Here is a 21,571-nt window from a genome sequence, read left to right as displayed (position 1 = left end):
AGAGTAATACAAGCAATCCGTGATTGCACAAAAAAATAAAAAGAAAACAAAAGAAAAGAAAGAAAGAAAATCCGGTGGACAGTGCTGCTAGAGAAGTCTAGGACCAGAGGAGCAGCTCCGTCCTCACGGCAGTGCGGCAGAGGCCCCTGGTCCATTCTGAAAAAGGAACCGGATATGAAGGACGGTCAAATAAAAACAATAAGCAATCATAATTGCTCAAAAAAAAAAAAAAAAAAAGAGAGAGAGAGAGAGAAAGTAGAAAAACACTTTCAAGTGGTTGAGAGAAAAATCTTTTATTTTCCAGCTGCATTTTCTTCCCTTTCAAAGATTTTCATTTTTTGACAGTTGATAAATATTGAAAAAGCAGCTTCGGAATGTTTTTGGTTCAGCTAGGCGGTCTAAGGTACTTCAATGGAGCACTTACCTTCCCCCATGATAATTTATACACCTGTAAATATTTTATTTTAAAATCTTTTATATATACTTTTATGATTAATGATGTTCTATATTTTTTACTATGGAAACAATTGATATTTCGCCGAAATAGCTGTCATGTGATATGGACAAATTAAAAAAATTACTTAATGGGATATTTAATATGATTTTACGTCTTAGCATCGGGCATGTGCCCTCTGTGCCTATTCTACCTTAAAATCTAGTACTGGTTTTCTAGTTTAATCTTATGTGAAAAATCACGGCTTCGAAAAACTAGGACGGGAATTTTTTTTTAAATCTCATTCAGGAGATAGTGTAGTGTGCTGCCATCTATGGCCATAAAAGTTAATATTAGTTCGGAGATTCATTGTAGCCAATCCATCCTTTTTTTCATCAAAATTAAGAAATAAATTCAAATTAAAGTGCTCCTTGATCATTGGCACTATCACTTTCAAATTTTAATTGACAGAAAACTTTTTGAGTAACTCAATGCATAAAGCTTTAACAATGCTATCTCCCAATTTAAATATTATATAAATTCCGTACTCGAAAGAAAATTAGTGTTTGAATTAAAAAAAAAGAGTTGTTTGATTGAATGGAAGTACTTATTGTGAAAAGTATCAGTAGCATAAGCAGAAACTACCTTCTTAGTGAGATTTTTGGTTATAACTACTCGCATATTTGTATAAACTACCATAATAGGATTGGCTATATGAGTTGAAGAGCTCTGGGAGAGGTTTGGTTTCAAATATCTCTCCCCGTAATGCACTATTGCAAAATATTGCTTCTTATTTTCTCACTATACCAAGAAAAAAAAATTCTTCTATAATCCAAAACTTAAATAACGTACCTAATTCAAGAAAAAAGAATTATTAATCTCCCCAAAAAATCAGGTAAAATACTGCATTAAAGAAAACTGAAGCTATAAATTATTCAAACCTGATCTTTTTGAAGCAATTTTCTTTCTTTTTTCTTATTAATAACTGAAATTAGCATCTTTAATTCTAACTACCAGTTTTTAGTTTTGATGGGACTGAAACAGTATATATAGTCATACCAAGAAAAGCACTAAATGTGTTATATGAAAGGAGAGAAGGTTAGCACTCCCCTTGACAAGGACGGAACGGCCTCTGGGCCTAACACACATACGGTTAAGGCACTGCCGCTTACTTCGCGGCAACTTAACCACATTTTTTTTCTTAATTAATTTAACTTAATGTACACTTTTGCTCACAAGAAGGAGAACAATTTTTCATTCAGTGGAGAAAATCTTTGTCTTGGTAATTTTGTGGAAAAGAGCTATAAGATATTGGAAGTGCGGTAATTTAACCAAACCGCACTCACATGCACAATGCACATGCCATATTAAGATTTATTTAACGAATTGATTTTTATTTGCTATGATTGCTGGACAAGAGAAAAACATTTTGCTCTTTCCAGGGCCCTTGATAGAGATTTCAAATTGTAGCCACAAATTTCAAAATTCTTTGCCAAAGACTAATAGTAACAAATCAGAGGACAAAAGATGATTTTAGAAAGTGTAAAAGTGCCAAAACTTGTACTTATGTTTTAAAGAAGCAGCATACACTCTTGCACTTGTTTGGCGGGGTTTATTTTCCCTAACTGAATTTTTCAATAATCTTATGACTTAATTTTGATGATAGAATTTTTGAAGAATTTCCTTTTCCCAATGCTTTTGCCGAATCAGAGAGTGCTTCTCTGAATTTAAGTTTATACAGCATTTGGCACGGTGGTGAATGCTTAGCGCGGACCCTGCACTCTATTTCAACATTTTTGCGTGAATGTATGATGGTTGGAAATGGATGAAATATCCAGCAATTGAAACTTCAAGTAAGTTTAACTCGGTTGAAACGAAATGCCAAGAATTCATAAGTTTTTTCGTATTAGCTGCTTTTAGTAGTAACCGTTAGTATGAGAAATTATGAAAATGCAAAGACATGCATTTCTATATGAAACAGAATTAATATTTATTGTTGCTAACTACACATATTGTAATCTAATCATCAGTTCATTCAGAAATGTTTAACTGCGTTCCTAAAATTTAACCCGTTCGCACCCAGCGTCTCACGGGTGCGACGCAACGATTCTTCTCTTATCAGCCCAGAGGCACTTTCCTGCTACGCGCTCTGATCGACGCTGACGTCCCAACGTCTTAATGCTTTCCTCGAAATGGAATGATTGAATTGAATATTTAAAACGATAATAGATGGCGCTAAATGGCTATAACTTTCATCATATTCGAGTCACATGGTATTTGACCTTCATGTACAGGCGTCAGTTTCTTATTTGGGCCTCTCAATAGGATAGATTTTTTAATGCAAACAGACAGTGAATCTCTGCTCTGCGCATATGCTTTATAAGGTCTCAATTGCTTTTGTTTATATCTTTGCTTGTTCTTTTTTTGTTACGAGTAATTGAAAGAGATATACATCTAGCTGAATAAATTATGGGGGAGGGGAGGAAGGTTAAAATATTTTTACGTATGTGTTCCAGACTATTGGGAGCCCCCCCGCTCATTGAAAATACACGAATGATTTAAAGGGCCACTGAAGTTCATGATTATTTTTGAATCCTTTCTGATTTTGTTCACGATGTCTAACTTTGTTCTGTGCGCATAGCATTTAATTTTGTGCGTATAATTAAACTTTTAGAGTTCAGCTTATTTCCATCCCTTCTAATAATGTCATATTCTTTATATTAACAACTATTTGGTACCCGCACGGCTTTGCCCGTAGTAGAAAATTAAAAGGCCTGTTGGTTCGCCTGTATATTTACAAAAATATATGGTGAATTTCTCGCCAATTGACTTGCCCATGTTACGGTTCCACGTTATGATAACTTGGTAATTTACTCGTCCACCTTATGATAATTTTGCTCGGGAAAATGTTCTTAAAATTGGAATAGAAAAAGAAAAAAAATCGAATTTTTGAAAAATCGCTTGAAGGACCCTCATGCTACAAACTAACTTTATACCAAATTTCATGAAAATCGGCCGAACGGTCTAGGCGCTATGCGCGTCATAGAGATCCAGACGAGAGACTTTCAGCTTTATTTTAGTAGAGTAATAAGAGACGCGCAGTTATTGAATAGTTAGGGGCCATTAATTAATTACGTAAGGATGATTTTGGCAATTTTTGACCCCCCTCCCCCATGTAAAGGTACGTAAGACCCCCCCCCCCCCCCCTTTTCGTACGTAAGATTCCATTTTCGCTTTTTAAAATGATAAAATAACAAATCTTGGAATCGTTACATCAGTGGAATAGTTTATTAAATTCACATTATTAAATCAAACCTTTTGCGTAAAGAAATAATTACTGAAAAGTTAGAATTTAAACTGAATGTTTTTTCGACATTTTTTTTTTAATGTAATATTAATTAAAAATAAAACATGCCATACACAGTGCGACTCTTTAATTATATTTTACATTATTCATTCTTTGTAAAACAAATAAAAAAAACATCTTATCCTAACACGTTTCTTACCTTCCAGACCGCAAATGGGGACATAACCTCTGCCAAATCACTTGACCGCGCGATTTCTAATTGTGAAATCCGACTTGCCAAATATTACGTAAGAATGAGTTTGACTCCCCCTCCCCCTCGGGGCCCTTACGTAATTAATGAATGGGCTCCCTATAGTCTACTATTTTCATTGAAGATATATTAGCATTTAGGTATTTTATATGCTTCAAAAAATAAATGAACACCCATGTAACAAATATAGCACCTATAACAGAATTTGTCCTTTGCGCAGAAATATGTTCAATCCTAAAAACGGGGTTTTTAAACTGCGAAAATCAGCATGCAATCGCCGATTTAAATCGAGTCTGATTGAGAAGCATATCGTACTCCTCGAGCGCAGCGCCATCTGGATTTTCGTCAGATCTGACCTCACTTTTTCTCCGTCGATCGGCACAAGACAAACGCGCCAGGATTTAAACTACCAGTGCTGAGGGTAGCAAACTGCTTATAAGTATTATAAATGCCATTTCTGTTTGATTTTGCAGTCCCTCCATGTTATGTTATTTAAAAATGATCCGCTCTCCGCCAATGAAAGAGCGGAGAGGATTAAGAAATAACACCTGTGCATGAGAGCTCAATGCAAATGACAAATTTGACGATTTATTTTGCATATATATTTAAAAAATCTTCTAGAGAACAGACTAGCCCCTCCATTTCCAAACTCACTCCCTATGGAAGTGGATCGTTCCATTACTATTGCAGGTGGGGAAAGGAAGAATATTTCTTCCTGAATTTAATATAGTGGCGCCATCTACTGGTTTCAAATTGAAACAGCAATAATGATTTTCAAGTTTTTTATATTTTAAAATAAAATTTTTCTACAAGCTGAGGTACTACTTCACTCCTGGAAAATTTTCCTTATTCGGCAAATATTCTCTAACGACGATTTGGCGACATCTTTGCAAGATTGATTTCCAATGTCAGAATATCCGTTTTTATAAGATCGATATGTGTATAACCGTATTTTATCATTTGGCACAAGTTGGAATTCTGTTCCGCAAATTAAGAATTTCTGCCCTCCCCAAATTTAAGTTTGGGGCGCCCTGCCTACGAGTTACATTTTCTTTTGTTCTAATTGTACTTTTGAGTCATTATTATTATAAAATCACTTTCTTCTCTACTTAATTAATTTTTTTAGCAAAACAAAAAAAAAAAAAAAAAAAAAAAAGAGCAAAAAATGAACTGTATATTTTGCTTACTGAAAATTATTAAATCTGTACTCGGTTCATTTTTTGAATTTTTTAGCAAGACTTATAAATACTTGATTATAGTACACATTGAGTTTAAGAATTTCATGAAAATTTTGATTTGTTTTTGTATTAGCTGTATTTTAAACGATTGATCAATTGTCTTTGATTAATCATGACACAGAATCTACTAGAATATATAATTAAAGATATTATTGATTGAATTTATCTAAATTTAAGATTCAATTCTTTATTCCTTTTTTTTTTTAATGAATAACTGCACAAAACGTTTTCATCACTAAAGTTCATCCAAATTATTTTATACACAATCAAATGTTTAACTAAAGATGCTATCTTAGTTCCTTTTAAAGTAAGCATTCTGCATCATTAATCATCAACTTAATGCAAATATATGTTATATTGCATGAGGTTCTGCCTTAGCCCTGGCTTAGGTGCAGTAATTTACTGTCATAACATTAATGTTTCAGTTCACTTTCATCATCCAAAATCCGCTCCGAGTCGTCAACATTATTGTCTGAAGTCAATATTTGATCCGTATCCATTAATTCATTATCCAAAATCCGTTCCGAGTCGTCATCCAAATCAATTGAAGTTGGCCCTGAAAACGGCCTTTTTGTTTTAAAATGGTCACACATGGCAAAATAGCACGCTGTAAAAACAAAATCGTAACCACAGAATATAAAAGAAACAATTCCCCCGCTCTTCAGCGCAAAGTTTCTGAGCATGCGCATTAGTTTGCTTCGAGAGCAGCGAATATCTCTACCTTCCCCACCTGTAAGGGAAATAGAACGATCCACTCCCGTTTCAATTTTAAGAGCGGTGCAGCGCGGATCCATACATTCATTTGCCAACTGAACGAACCAGCCAATCAGAGCTCACAAACAGTTGGCAATCTCCGGATATTCTGCGTTTGGCGCGATTTTGCTCAAGTGCTCTACTCTCGTTGAAGTATGCCAAAGCGGATTAATTCGCCAAGCAGGCAACTGCGAGTGCGGTGTCTTATCGGAGATCCTCCTTACAAACCTACAGGCGGTCTTTTCACTCAGTGTTTTTCCTCCGCGCGTAATGACGTCACTGACAAGTTAACTTGCAAGCTAGTATAGTGACTGAAGTTTTTAATTGAACTAATGTTTTCTTTTTCGGATGAAAATGCTGAAAATTTTGTGTTTTAAATAAAGTTTATAGATACAATAACACCAAAAAGTAAATTGAACAACAGAGATCTATGTTGTTTACAACAACAAGATTACAAACTATAAGATCATGCTATTGATCTGAAAACTTAGCATGAAATAAATGAGTTTTCCTCATGCTAAATTATTTTCAATTTCTAGTTTTTGCTTTGTCATAAAAATTCAAAATAAGTACAAGTCCTTTTTTGGTGCTCTGAGTTGTTTTAATTTTGTTTCATTAAAAAAATGTCTACTATCTAACTACCTTTCATTCTAGTATTGTTTTGGTATAAAAATGTTGTTGAAAATTTTAAATAATAGATAGTGTACTTTCAAGAAATAAATATAAACTAATGGAGACATCTGTTTCTTATGCATATAAGAATGTTGAAAAAATATAATGTGTCAAAATACACCCCCCCCCCCTCCTTAACTTCCCAATTTATTTCTGAATATTTCTATCTGCATCTAGTTTCAAATAAAAATGACCTCTGATTGAAATAATTTCAGTTTTCAACTTTATACAAATTAATCTATTAATTAGGTGTGCCCACTAAACCATTAAATTATTCAGAGGTTCTTAATCTCTTTTTTAGAGTGGGGGGGGGGAGGCGAGATAGGATCCCCGCAGTGTGGGGTGCCCTACGTCTTAAGGAGTCCAACGGCCTCTGAAATTAAAGAAAAAAATTGAAAAAACCTAGCACTAAGACTTATTTAACGTTACAAATATACACTGATGGCCTCTGGGGAGGGGCTATACAGATTTTGTTGCAGGGAGGCCTAAAATGTATCGATCCCGTCCTGGATAGGATACCTTGTTTTAAGCTTCTACATATTTCTAGTATTACTCTTTCAAACTTTCCTCTGCATATACATGGATGCCACACCCCTAACAGCACCCCCCCCCCGTAGGTGGGCATCCCAGGCATATATTTCCTTCCGGAATTTTTAAGCTAATGCTAAACTTTGTTCCATTTAAATCGGAAAATTGTATATTTTTCCTTTTATAGAAAAAAATAAATAAGTAATGCTTTTGATATCAATATAAGAAATATTTCTATGTTCAAAAATCTTTATAAAGCTAAATTTAATGTAGCAAAAACAAGCAGTTTTTTTATGTTCGTTATTTGTTGCTTATTTATTTATTTTCATTTTCTTAATCAGTCTTCATTCTTTCATTCATTTTGAATCAATTAAAATCAGGGGCGTAGCTAAGGGGGGGGGGGGGTTGGGGACAACCCCCCACCCCGAAAAGTTAGTCTCAAAAAAAAAAGAGAAAAAGAAGAGAGAAGAGAAAGGAAAAAGAAGAAGAAAAGGAAAAAATTCCAAGCGATTATACATACACACACACACACACACACACACACACACACATATATATATATATATATATATATATATATATATATATATATATATATATATATATAAAAGAAGTAACCCCCCCCCCCCCCGAAAGTCGGGTCTAGCTACGCCACTGATTAAAATTATAATATAATTTTCGTTGTCTCGGAATCTTTTAATCGTATTGAAGAGAATAAGGTTTAAGAAAACAAATCTGCTTTTAATTCTGCTAACACAGGGCCATTTTGTCTTTTTTTAATGTTTGAATCAAAATCGAGCGTTTCACTTATTGAACAGCATGCATTTTCGAATCCGCGTGCTTCAGAACCCGTTTCAGCTACTCTTTCCGCTCCCGTTCGCGACTATTTTTTTAAATGAAACTCGAAAGCGAACAAGGAGCCAATCTTGCAGCTTGGCGGCAACCCTATCTTCCCCCTGTAACCGGTTGCGCTTTCCGAGCGTAGCTGTTGTCGCAACTCTGAAAACTACGTTTTCATATAGGGACTCTAGTTGTAATTAACTCGGGGATTTTCAAAATGAAAATTTCGAGTGTCTGTACGTTCCTAGGCATATATGCACGTGTGGTCGGGTCGAAAAACAAACTCAACATTCATTCGGGGGGTGAGCAAAATGGAAATTAAGGCCGATTTTTGAGTGAAATTTTTTTTCTCGAATACAATACTTCCTTTTTTTGGAAAAGGAAGTAAAAAAATATACAGAGACAAAAATTTCACAAGAGATTTAATTCGAGCAAACGATTATAACCAAAAAGCAAAAGATGAAAACAATTCTAAATATCAGACAATATTTGCGAAGCAAATGTTTGAATTGTTTGGATTCATCGTCATAGCAACGCCATCTTTGTAATTGCCGCCAGGAAGCGTTGTTTGTGTACCGGTGGAGGAACTCTTTTTGAGGCTAAGTTGTTAGGCATTCAGTATATAAAAGGCGTTGGTTTTAAGCACAGTTCCAAAGTTCCCAATGTTCTCCAAAGTTCGGGCAGCAGCTAATTGTATTTTTTATTCACTTGCATATTAAAGAGGAGGGTTCCGAATGTCTAGATCTTTTCTGTTATTCGCATATTGCACATGCGCAGAATGTGGCATTATGGAGTAGAACGTAGAATTTAGACGCTGTGCTGGAGTAACAGTTTTGAAACGAATTAGAATCTCGGAATTAAACGTGAGTCCAATTAAATTTACCTTTCTGAAATGTTTAATGATCTTTGTTGCTTCTATTTTTTTTTTTGACTGTGTGTCTCTTCTGCAAATGCTGAATAACATTAAGAAGTGATTGCACAGTAACGAAGCGTATCTGATCTAACCCGGCACAGGGGAGGTGAAAAAGTAGGACATAACAGGGAACGCACAGTGGAGTATTTACATGAAAATCCTGGCCAAAAGTCCACGATTAAAAAATTTTCTCAATTTTTATGAAAATTTATTCTATGATAGTTGACTAACTGATGCATCGATCCACACTTGTTTTGGAAACTTGAGTCATGTATAACTGCTCATAGCCTCGGTAAAAGATGGGATTAATCCGATAATCTTTTTTGTTACGTTTCAGCATAATTATTACGTTTCAATGTAAATTTTTTTGTGGCTTTATAAATAAATGGAATTGAACCAAATCACGGGATAAAGAAATGTCAGGGCTTTGTGCTAATTATTAATCAAAATGAATATTTTATTTTCTTTATGTAAAAAAATAAAGACAACTTGGTACGTGAGATTTTTAAAGACTTTTCGCCTTAATTTAGAACTAGAGAAAGCTTTTTAAATGGGTGTCGCGCTTGGTCGGACTGTTTTGAAAGTTGCATCGTATTTGGCAAAGTCTCTAGTGCTTATTTCAGAAAAAAAATCTTCCGCCTACAACTGCCTTTTTTTTAATGATTTTTTTTAGTGCATAATCCAATCGTTTGGTGACAAGATTTTAACCTGAAGACATGATTTTAAACCGAATTTACCTGCAAAGATTTAATAAATTTGTAACAAGTTTTCATAAGTACTACTGAATGAATAAATCAACATATTTAAGCTCACAAACAACAGCAAAATTTCAGACACGAGTTTCAGGGTTACAAGAAACCGCTTCATCAGTGTATAAAGATTTAAGCTATGGAATGAGAATCATCCAATTAATTTCAAAATGCGTACCTTTATGCTTTGCTAACAACAGGCACCTCTAAATTATGTGTTAGTGTTTAATTATGTTAATTTTTCCATGTATGTTAATAAGGTAATAAATTAAATTATTTTATGATCTCGCTAAGAAAATTTGCTCTTCCTTAAAATTGAGGTAGATTTTAGGTTAAATAAATAAATATTTATATTTTTCAGATCATTGTTGCGAATAATGTGCCGGGGGAGGAACGGGGTTTCTGTTCCCCAGTATACGTAGTGTATTTGTAATTTTCTGCTTACGCTAACGAGCTATCCACATTTGAGACATTTTGCCTACTCACTGTCAAATAGAAGTTATATTATATTGAAGTTCCAAGTTTCTGTTCATGCAATTTTTATCGGGACAAATCACACTATGTAAAACTAAATATCGACCCAGGGTACGGGTAGTGTTCGCTGGCATCGGAGAGTCCAAGCTTGCGCATAATTCATTGGAGTTAATAAAGGCATTTGGTTCCCCGCACCAAATCCGGCATTGCACTCTCGAAATCGGATATCAACGTCCGGTCAGAGATAGAGAATGAATTTTGGATCATATTTAATCTAACACATTTCAGAGGTAAATGGAGAGGGGAGGATTACATCTACATCTGGGACAAATTTTGCTTTAAATGACTTCATAATTTATACCTGTCTTTTAGTTTACGTTTACCAGAAAATAAAAAAGAGTTTTTTGTAAGAATTGTATAAACTTCATGCATATAAAGTTTCACATCTTACATATCTATACAATATATAAAATTAAAAAACGAGGAGCTTTTGAATATCCATTTTTGAGTATTTTTCCAGTTATATTTTCCCAGTTCATTTATTAATTTTTTTGCAATGGAAAAAAAAAAGGTTCCTTGTAACCACAAAACACTTGTCTTCAATTCTTTTTGTGCATGAATAACTCAGGGTTTTAATAATTGAAACCAAAAGAAAAAATATATAATTGATTTTCTTTTTGTTTTCAAATTAGTGTTTTGTACAAAACACTAGGATATTAAAATCACTTTTTTTTTCCTTCAAACAGTGCACTTAATTACATATTTTCGCAGTTAAATATATGGGAAAACAGCCATAACGCATCTAATATGTTTATTTATCACTTGTCTAAGCATTATTGGCAAGCAGCCACCTGTTGCATCCATTTCGGATTGAGTGAAAATTATTGAAAATTTTTATTTCAACTCATTGAAAAAAAATTCATTATAATACAGGAAACAACATAATTTCTCCGTCTTTTGGTTTAAATAAAGGTAAGGTGTTTATATTATTTCCTTAAAAAGTTTCAGAGCCATAACGTTTTTAGACTATCGGATGCAAGAATTTTAGTTTACATTGATTGAATAATTGGAAAAAGTCGAAAAAGTGACCTCCCTTTGTAAATTCCTAGAAATTCGGTTAATTATGTTAGGACTTCAAACAAATCATATTTTTGAAGAAAGTTATTTTTCCTATCTATTAATGCATTGGTCTTTTTTCTACGTTTACTAGGATCGTTTTTATGGTCATAAACATGCAAAAGTCTGAACCGTGGATAACGCATTAAATGTTTTATTTTCTAATTCAAATTTTAAAAATCGTGTTTCAAATTGTAACATCACACCTTTCAGACAACTTGTATGCCAAGTTTCATGTCTATAAGTGGGATAGCTTCGCCGTACAGCGCACAAACACACCAAAGGGCCTTCAGAAGAGTGAAAATTTCAAACTAGTTTTGGATAGGATTTTCAGTCTAAAACTCCACTGTGGGACGTTAGGTCTCAGAGATCGCTCTATTTACAATTTTTCGAAAAATCGCTTAATTAAGATACATTCCTGTAATTTCCTTTAGATATTCTTTGAACTTTTTACTAGCACGGGGGAAAAAGATTTGTGAATTTCGAATCAAAATATACCTTTTCCGAGGAAATTTTGTTTGAGTTGTATGATTTTTCAAGAAAATCATATGCTGCAGTAAATAACTAACAATGTAATGAAAATTAATCTATTATTTATTAAAGATTTCATTTTAGTTGTTTAATATATACAGAACATTTTAGTACCAGAAAATTGATTATGCACATAATGGGAAAATTTTGACAGCTCTTCAACTATTAGTATTTTGTGTCATAATTCAAGGAATAATTCAGCCTTCATTGTCACTAGAACATCATTGCTTAACGTTTGTGAACATTTCAAAAAAATCTCAACCTCATCTAGAATATTTTGCTTCTCTTCCACACAACGCCAATGAGATAAATGAACCTATAAATGCGGTTCTAATGTTAAGAGCTATGTCTACTACTGCCGAAAATTGTAACACTGAAGGGAAGATGCAGTCTTACAGACCACTTCTAAAGAATGCAATGAAATTTAAACCAGATGCACTTGTCTAAAGATACTGATAAGCAAGGGGGGTGTTCAAGGTCACAAAAAAAAAAAAAAAAAAAAGCTGTAGGGAAAAGTATCCAATCGGACTGAAAATAAAATAGGGGTAATCGGATGAACTTTTGAGCGGTCTGTGAGACCGCACCTCCTTGGTTAAGGGTTAATTCCTTGATATTGTTTGATTTTAATTGTTATTACTTTTTGAAGTGTCGTTTCTATGTTTAAGTAAGTTCAAAATGTGTAATGCTGTTTTTTTGTTTGCTGAAGGATCAACTGAATTAATTTTAATTAAAATCATTAGAAAAGTGTAAAGATTCTGGTAAATATTTTTACTACCTTCATACCCAGTGACGTACCTATGGTGTCTAGTGCCCTTGGTGAACTTTAGTAATGTCCCCCCCCCCATCCGCACCATTTTATAGAAATTCAATAAAATCAACAACAGTAGCGATTCATTATGTAGCATTTTTTGTTCAAAAACACCTAAAGGGCAATTCCATGGTGTCGGACGTAAAAAATGAAGAAAAATTTCTCAGTTTTAATTCCATTTACCAAATATAAACTATTCCAAAATGATCAAATTTATTTACAAGATACTTACTACATCCCACTGAATAAAAAAATCATGTTAGTTTTTCAAAATAGATCCCTAAAGTATAAATTAAAAAAATTTAAAGACTTGGTGTCGGACGTAAACACACAAATAGTGAAATTGATGGTTCACTTAAAAATGATTAAAAGTCTGTGAATTGGCTTACATTTTAATTTTAAAAACAGCATAATTCTAAAGTACACTTATGATTGAAGCATATATTACAGTTTTCAAAGGATATTATAAGGAATAAAATTATTTAAAAAAATATTTTTAGCTTAGTGTCGGACGTAAATTGTTCATATTGGATGTAAACTATTGCTCTTAAATGTAAATACATAACAATGATTATTGTTATAAATATGTAAATTATGGGTTACATGTACTGAAACAAAATTTACCAAGTAAATTCAAAAGTAGGGTTGATTGGGGGAAGTGGGACATTGGGGGTAAGTGGGTCACCCCCCAAAAACTGAAATATCCATAAGGTTTTTATACTTTTTTACATTGATCATGTCATGGTTCATCATAGTGATTAGTTTTGCATATATTTGGGTTAAGTGGAAATTTTTTTCTAGGTCAGAGAACTTAGTCAAAAAAAAAAAAAAAAAAATCTGAACAATATTTTTTGGCGAGTTTTAAGCAGGCATTTTTCAAAGAAGTGTTTCCCGGTTAGCATTTATTTTTTATGATCATTAAACATTCATGTACAGTTTAACTTAAAGTGCATACTGCAGTCAGAATTTTTGAGTACAATATTATTAAAAACTGTTTTAGAGGAGGGGCTCCACTTACCCCATACAATTTTGCTATAAAAGACGTCTCCCACACTATGGGGTAAGTAGTTCCCCCCCGCTAACAGTGAGGATTTGAAAATCAAAAGCAACTCTGATGAATTATTTGTATTACTGAAATACAAGACAACTATGATGACTTAGTAGGAATTGATAAATCAGCTACAAAAGTTGGTGATTAGTTATTTGTGAAACTTACATGAAAGAAAACCATCAAGATTTATATAGGTTGAATGTTGATAATGGTTCTTCCTTAGCCAACTTTACATAGATGCTGTCATTTAGTGTTTCTAATTCCTTTTTACACTTATAGTTTTGGAAAATTTGTCAAAATTGATCTTAATCAACTGTATTACGTTCGTTCAACACACCTTTTCTCAAAAGGGGTCCTACTTACCCCTATCAACCCTAAATGTATGTACAATAAATTCACTAAGTTGCTTTTTATGCATGTTTCACTTCAACTTTGAAATTAAAGGCAAAAAAAGGAGAAACACAGTTGAAAACATATGCTATTTAAAGGAATGTAACAGTGTCGGACGTAAATGGTGTCGGACGTAAAATTTTCTTTACGTCTGACACCTAGATTTTAGTAAAAAATATTCACTTGTTACAAAATGAAAATAGGTTACATCAAAGAGATTGAAATTCTTACTTTGTACCCAAAAATACATGTATGTAGCTTTGAAATTATTGGCTCAGCATAATTAACTGCCCATTTTGGTGTCGGACGTAAAACACTTAATGTACCCCAGAGGAATTCTTTTACAAATCTAAATGAATTATATTTTGACGCATTTTTGCAGCATCACCAGCAACACTCTGTATCTTTAAATGGTTATTCATCTCAATTCGTAATATTAGCATGAATGTTTTGGAAAAAACAGAATTTCTTCTCGAGTCTCCAAATATGGCTTGAAAATACTCAAGATGTTGACCTTGGTTTAACCTGCTGTAACTTATTTATAACTGAAATGATCAAATTTTAGACAGGCATTTCAAAATATACAACTCTTTACCTTTAAAGTGACACCTCATTTGTTTACATATTTCAATTTTGAAAATTTGATCATCTGGTTGACCTTATCATGGAACTGCCCTAAAAAATATGTATAATAAGCATAATACTGGATTAGAAAACCTATTAGATTAGGTTAGGACCTTAGTACGTACTGGGCATAGTGGATGGGGCAGAGTAAAATACTATCTCATTTAGCTTATTCACTAAGTCATTTATTGAAGCTCTTACATATTCATATATTAATAAATTCATTTTAATTCCTTTAGTTGGTAATTCACTTATTTATTCCTGCATTTATTTATTTTCTTGTTTGTTCTTCTCCTTGACTCACACGTTTATTGTTCTGCATATATAAATTAATTATTTAATTATTCATTTATTGTTTCCATATCTTTTGATTTATTCATTCAACCTTTTATTTACTGATTCATATGATTTAAAATATTTTTTACAATTGAATCTGAAAAATATTTTATTTTTCACTTTGCCCCCATAAAAAATATAGTGAAAATTTTCCACTTTTTTTTTTGAAGGCTCAAATTTACTGCCAAGAACAAACAATAATGTTTCAATGCATGTTTTATTTTAAATACAATGTTCTCTCTTTATGTTACTGTAATTTTTAAAAAAAATTTCCAATTTGTTCATTTTGAAAAAGCTCACTCATCTTAACTATTTCATGTTCCCCTACATTCCCTTACATGACATGTGTGTATGTAATTCTGGGAGTTACTAATGTAGTTTTTTCAACATATTGATAACTTGAAAACTCGTTACCTTGATTATTTTTTCTTCTCAAGAGATTTGAGACATTAAGGTTGTATTGTATGAACGTTCTGCAATAATATTTGAAAAATTTTATTTCATGTCAGTTATTTTGTTGAATGTTTAGGTATCATATCTTGTGGGAATTGTTGACTGGGTGGCTTGGTGGTAAGGCATTGGCCTTCTGCGCCTTGGTCTCGGTTCTGACCCACAGTGCCCAGTCGATAGATTATCAAGATGTAGAAAATTGTCGTCATCCATGTTGTATGAATATGCGGCATGAAAAAGATCCCTTGGGTATTTGATTGGCTTTGAATTCCCTCGACAAAATTTAAATCCCTAGTGCAGTTTCACATCAAAGAGAGCCCAGACGCCTCCATCTGGTTGAAACTGGGCAGTCAAAATTATATGTGCCATTGACATTCACGGTTTAATGGTGGCATGTGAAAGCCTGGATGCCATATCGGGAAAGGCTAAATAGCTTAACGCAGCCCCATTAGAAAGAAAGAAGGGGGGGAAAAATCTTGTTGTAACTTTTTATGCATTAATTGGATGTATCCTTTCAATGCATTTTTGCGATGAATTTTTGGAAATCCTCATTTTTGCTGTCTGACCCCCCTCTTCTCCCTGCAATCCCATTTTGATAGTTTATATCAGGGTTTGCAGGTTTTTTGGCACGTGACTGTTTTTGCTCGTGCTGCAGGACTTTTACTACCTTCACCTCTTTATAGCTACGCTTTTACATTATAGCTTCAAAGCTCCCTCAGTATTTACTGTGCATTACTTAACTTTTTGTTATGAAATAATGGCTATAGTGAGATTTTTATTTCGTTTTTGGACTTTGCTTAAACGAGCACAACGTGTGTATTATTGTTTGTACTTATGAGTTTTTAACTTGTAATTTTATTTGCAATTATATTACTTTAATTATTATTATTATTAATAATTAAATATTAAATATAAATTAATTAAATATTAATATTATTTTAATTTGCAATTTTTATTATACAAATGTGATATGAAAAAAATGATAACATGATGGATTTTAAACAAAAATGTTTTGCTTTTCATTAAATTTTCATTTTAGAAAACATTATATTAAATAAATTTTGCTTTTTAAGTTATATGAACATGCTTTAAATTTTCTTTTACAAGAATTTATAGTTGAAGCTAAATTCATTTTTAGCCTACTTTCCCAGTAAAAGTCAGAGAAAAGAGAAAAAAGCATGAAAAAATGCTTAATGCATCTTAAAAATTTCACAAAAAACAAAAACAAAAATTAAATAAATATCAAAAAATTAAAAATTGGAAAGTAAGGCATTGAGATGGGGGAAAATGTCTGTCTGTCTCCCCCCCCTCCCAACCTCCAAAATTCAAGGCAAATATAAATCCCTCACTTTGAGGCGAATTTGCTTCAAACAAACTTTAAAGGAAATAGCTTTTAATGAGGAACATGCATAGAAAATGTCTTCTTCATTTGAACAGTTTTCCGTTAAATTTTGAACAGTTCAAATCCTTTAACATTAGCGCCTAAAAATCAATTATATCCCAAACTTAAAGGCAGATTTACTTCAAGCAAATTTTGTTGGAAATAGCTCCTGATGACTAACTCCCGACTCTGACTCCTATACCTAAAAATTAGTCGGACTCTGAATTCCCCATTTTGTCTCTGACTCCGAAGCAATGGCAAAAATTTAGACACATGGGGTAAATGACTGACTCCGACTTTTGTAAATTTAGATTCTTCGACTCTGATTCCGCAAATATTGACAAAGTTGTGGACTGTAAGGGAAAATGACCGATTCTGACTCTGAGTCTTCGAATTAAAAACTTTCAACTCCTAAATCTGTCTCTTTTTCTTCAAAATGAGACTGTCTCCAACTCCGCAACCAAGGTTTTTACTTTAAAATAATATTATATGATTTTATATGATTTGTTTTTGTTTTGCACACTGAAGTTTATGTATTCAGTGTTTGACGGAGGAATTCAGAGTCTTTTATTTTTCTACATAAAGATATACACAGATATATATATATATATATATATATATATATATTTTTTTTTTTTTTTTTTGATAATGAAAATTATTTTGCTAAGTTGACATTTTATTGTTTTTTTGTTTGTTTTGAAAGTACATTTGTTCATTAAAAACATTTTTTTTTTGGTAACAGGATAAAAACAAACTCTTTTTTTTTTTTTTGACCTAATGCTAATGAGGTTATTGTTTTTCATTTTTTTTCTTTTTGAAGTCGAATTAAGATTTTTTTAATGGATAAAAATGCATTAGCTGCTTCGTTTAAAAGGTTTCTTTTTTATTTATTTTTTATTTAATTATTTTTTTACACATCTTTGTTTTTCAGGTGAGCAGGGCTCATTTTATTTCTACATAGAAATCAGGTTAAAATTTTAAAAAAATACTTTTAAAATTATTTGCGATTTTAGCAAATTTTGAGAATATTGATCAGCTATTAGAAAGTCGATATTGGTTTACGGGAAAGTAGGCTCGTTTAGTTTTGAACGGAACTTCTTGTTTGATTGCCTTTTTTGTAAAATAGAAAAAAGGCAATCAAACAAGAAGTTCCGAATGAATTAATACTAATAATAAACGTAATAAACATACTTGTGTGACCCCTCTCATAATTTGTTGTTCAATAAGTCGAACAATACGTAGTTGAATGTATTGGAACTTCGACTTTCCACAATATGACTGTATTTGAGTGTTTATTTAATCATCAAGGCTATAGCCTCACAGCTGTGAAACATTGAACCTTGTACCCAAAAGGACAGGGCCTCTGTAGCCCCTAAAATATTTTACAATTACAACAGGTGGTATTTTTCCTTTCTTCTACTTGCTGTATAGCATTTGAAAGTGCTTTTCACTCTCATTTAACCTTTACCTTCCTATTTTGCAGTCGGTTAACGAAACACGAAGCACCGCCGACTGCCTACCAGCCAAGCTGCAGGGATCCCTTTTCGAAAGAGAATGCGTTTTGGATAACATACTGAAATCGTTCTGCATTAACTTTTTATTTAGTCATTAGACAGTGGCGCTCACAAGGGTTGGGTTCAGGGGTCCAGACCCCTCCCATCGCCCTTGATGTTTTTTGATCGATTTTAATCCTACTTATGTAGTAAGGCAACTAATCCCAAGAAAGGTAACAATAGTTTCAGATTTGTATAATAAATGAAAAAAAGAAAAATTATTTTCTCTTTCTTCCCCTGCGTTGCCCCTAATGTAGGCGAGCATAAATTGATCTACAATGATGATTTTGCTTCGTTGTTTTTATTTTTAATTAGAGAAAAGTACATTTAGTTTTGTGCTTTCTGGTATTTTATTTAAGTATTTGTTTCTAACAAAATGGTTGACCTTAGATCCTGCCCCCCCCCCTTAAAACATTCCTGTGTGCCGCAGTTATTAAACGATATGCGTAGGGCATTTAGAATCACTCAGGATGACATTTATAATGAATTTCCTAAAAAAACAGTAAGGGGGAACATGACCCCTTCAGTTTTTATGGGTGTATGGTAATTTTCATTATTTGTAGTGTTAAAAGACTGGGGAAATAGGGATTGTAAAAAAAAAGAAAGGAAAAAAAAAAACGAAATAATGAGCTCTGTAGCATAGAAAAATTTAAAAGTTCAGCTTCAATTAAGCATAGCTCCGAATCGCTCCGAGCTTCTGTTTCTGCTGGTTAATATGCATATCAAAACTGTTATGTTCGAAAACCTAAAAATTTTTATTTAAAAATGTTAAAGTGTGTTCAAGCGCCATCATTAATTGAAAACTTTGTAATTTAAAACTATGTTTCATTAAAAAAATTGCAGAAAAAATAGCTGAAATGAAATATTTTTTCTTATGTTTCAGATATATACCCAGTGGGGAGGAACATTTACTGAAGCAAAAAAAGCAAATGAATACCAGGTTTTTTTTATTTAAAAACAAAAAAAAGAAACATATGGTTTTAGCAAGTGAAGAAGTATTTGTTAAGAAATAGAGTATGGTTTCATTTGAAGCTGTTTTGATGTGCATAATTTTTGTATGAAGCAAGTGTGATTAATGCATCTCTAAATTTAAACTGTGTAAGTCATTACTGCAGTAAATTTGTCAGAATTTGTTTAATCCATATTTGAATTGAATATTTTACTCATTGGCCTATTCATAACTAGCAACCAAGATATCACTAGTCTTAGTTAATATTACTCTTATGGAATAAATGAAAGGAGGTGTAAAAAAACTTATCAGGCTTCTTGAAAAAAAAAAGTTACACATCCAAAATGACTGCAACAGTAGATCGCTAAGTGCATGCATGAGAAAGCAACTTATTATCTGTGTCTTCTTAAACTGCTTCTTTTGCAACTTATAAATGTCTCAAACCTCATCTGACGAATAACTGTTTACGACGACAACTCCACAAGTACAGTTGCTTGAATAATATCACTTTCAACTGAAAACATGAGCGAACACAATCCACTTATGGTAAGGATCAAAGCAAAAGGTATAGAAATAAAACAGGTTTTTCATTAGCAAAACGAAAAAGAAAAAAAAAATGTCGGAAGAAGCAGCTCATGCGCAGTTAAAGAGTCATCATGAAATAAAACCGTATGCTTGTGAAATCTGCACAAAAACATTTTGTCGCAAAAATAGCTTGAAGAGGCACTTGAAAGAACATGGTGGAAAGCTGTTTGCTTGTCAGCGGTGTGGGAGGTCCTTCGCGTCTTCTGCAGAATATGAAGAGCACGAAAGAAATCATATGGCAGAGAAGACTTATTCTTGCAATTTCTGCTCAAAAAAATTTCCTTCTGAAAAGAATTTGGAGGACCACATGGGCACACATACCGGCCAAAAGCAATTTGTTTGCCACCTCTGTGGAAAGCTGAGTTTTCGGAAAGGAGACTTGAAAAATCACATGAAATATCACAATAACGAGAAGCCCTTCTCCTGTTTTCACTGCAAAGGGACGTTCAGGACTGCTAGAGATATGATAAGGCATGAAAGGATTCATACCGGGGAAAAACCTTACGTCTGCAATCACTGTGGAAAGGCATTTGCTCAGGATGCGAATATGAAACAACACCTTAGGCTTCATACTGGAGAGAACATTTTTTCTTGTGACCTTTGCGAGAAGTTATATAGGTCTCGTGCGACGTTGAATTACCACCTGCGCGTCCATACTGGAGAAAAGCCCTTCGCTTGTGACTTTTGCGGAGAAACATTTGTTAATAAAGCGCGTCTGAACGCTCATCTTGGTCATCGTGCCGAAGAGAGCCTAGAGTGTGGTCATTGCAAGCGGACCTTTTGTAGTAAACGAAGTTTAGGAAAACATTTGAAGCATCGAGAAACAAATGGATGTATTAAAAAGGAAGATAGTTAGTGATTTGAAGGCAGATTTCAGATCACATGGAAGCTATAAACCAGCGCTGGTCTCTTTTTAGCGCATAAAAGTTCCTTTTCCGCCTTTTCTTTGAAAAAATTAGTTTCAATTTGAATTTTCCCAGCAACCGGTTTTGGGCCAGTCCACGAAAAAGTGACCACTTTATCTCTCACGCTGCAGTTCTCATATACTAAGCTAAATACACCAGTAGTAGCCACTTCAAGGTTTATATAACGGTGTAAGAAATTAAGGGAATTTTCAGATATGGTCAATTATTTTCAGATCTACTGGACCCAATTTAATAAAATTTGGTATTTACATATATTGAAACAATACAAAACAAATAACTATCCAAAACTTGAAAAACACCCGCATGGTCGTAAATAACGCTTGTCAGAGTCGGATGGTATGAAACAGCGGTTGCAAAATTGAACATAGTAATGGGTCCCCTCTAACAGACATATAGGCCAAGTTATATAGGTCAACAAACAAAGTAACTCCGTATTTGAAATGAAGCATTTTATGGGATCTTGGGGCAATCGTTTCCACTCGTTCAATAACAGTGTTCTCAGGCTATTGATAGTCCCCAGAGGTGTGTTGCGAGCTGCTATTGCCCCCCCCCCCCCCGAGTGCATCGCGGACATGCGCTATTGGATTGGAGTCTAGAGATCTGCTTGGCCAATCCATCTAGTGAATATCCTTCCCTTCCAGAAATTCGCCAACCAGAGGAGCTCTATACGGTATTGCGATAACATTCATTAAAATTAATTCAGGGCTAACAGTG

The 21,571-nt window shown here is 33.4% G+C and overlaps 1 non-coding gene across 1 annotated transcript; it reads left to right on the top strand.

The window, feature by feature from the left end:
- The first annotated feature begins 1,509 nt into the window (after positions 1 to 1,509).
- Positions 1,510 to 1,632, top strand: LOC129233799 (U6atac minor spliceosomal RNA). Its single transcript, XR_008581491.1, has one exon. It is a non-coding gene; the product is annotated as a U6atac minor spliceosomal RNA (small nuclear RNA).
- The last annotated feature ends 19,939 nt before the right edge of the window (positions 1,633 to 21,571 follow it).

The sequence above is a fragment of the Uloborus diversus genome, unplaced genomic scaffold (assembly GCF_026930045.1).
Source record: "Uloborus diversus isolate 005 unplaced genomic scaffold, Udiv.v.3.1 scaffold_736, whole genome shotgun sequence".
In the NCBI taxonomy this organism is placed as follows: Eukaryota; Metazoa; Arthropoda; class Arachnida; order Araneae; family Uloboridae; genus Uloborus; species Uloborus diversus.
The sequence above is the reverse complement of the archived record's forward strand: the minus strand, read 5'-3'. Positions and strand labels throughout refer to the sequence as shown.